A 660-nucleotide genomic window follows, 5' to 3' on the forward strand; every position below is an offset into this window, starting at 1 on the left:
GACCAGAGGTCACCAAACTCAGTCCTGGAGGGCCGGTGTCCTGCAGAGTTTAGCCCCAACTTGCCTCAACACACCTGCCTGGACATTTCAAGTATACCTAGTAAGACCTTGATTAGCTGGTTCAGGTGTGTTTAATTAGGGTCGGAGCTAAACTCTGCAGGACACCAGCTCTCAGGACCGAGTTTGGTGACCCTTGCTGTACACACATGAATGAGGATCGCTATGTTTGAAGCATCAATGAGACGGTCTAATGCTTGCCCCGTTGCTTTCTTCCAATTGGTCCAGTGTTTTGAAACTGGCAGCTGTGCCGGCATTCAAAATCATTTGGCGTTCAAGTTCTTCAATGCTGCAATTATGAGCAAAACGCTGAAAAGTGAATGCCGCGCATAGGTAAATAAAAACTTCCGTCTAGCGTATGTTTATGAACAAATAAAAAGCCGCGCAGTGGCATGCAAAAACTCATTCTGTGTGAACCGGTCCTGAGTTAGTTTAGCTTTGAGCATTGAAAAGCAGTACTACAGACAAAGTGAAGGCAGAATCTCACCTTTCATGTATAGTTATTAGGGGTGTAACGGTACACAAATATGACGGTTCGGTGCGTACCTCGGTTTTAACGTCACGGTTCGGTATGATTTCGGTACAGCAGGGGGAAAAACTTTT

At 45.8% G+C, this 660-nt stretch overlaps 1 protein-coding gene across 1 annotated transcript in view; it reads left to right on the forward strand.

Annotated features, from left to right (window-relative positions):
* The window catches only part of LOC107680874 (ras-related C3 botulinum toxin substrate 2), a 14,014-nt gene that overhangs the window by 6,129 nt on the left and 7,225 nt on the right, over nucleotides 1-660 (forward strand). The gene's annotated exons all lie outside the window — the stretch shown is intronic.

This window comes from Sinocyclocheilus anshuiensis, unplaced genomic scaffold (genome assembly GCF_001515605.1).
Source record: "Sinocyclocheilus anshuiensis isolate Anshui unplaced genomic scaffold, SAMN03320099.WGS_v1.1 scaffold1230, whole genome shotgun sequence".
Taxonomy (NCBI): domain Eukaryota; kingdom Metazoa; phylum Chordata; class Actinopteri; order Cypriniformes; family Cyprinidae; genus Sinocyclocheilus; species Sinocyclocheilus anshuiensis.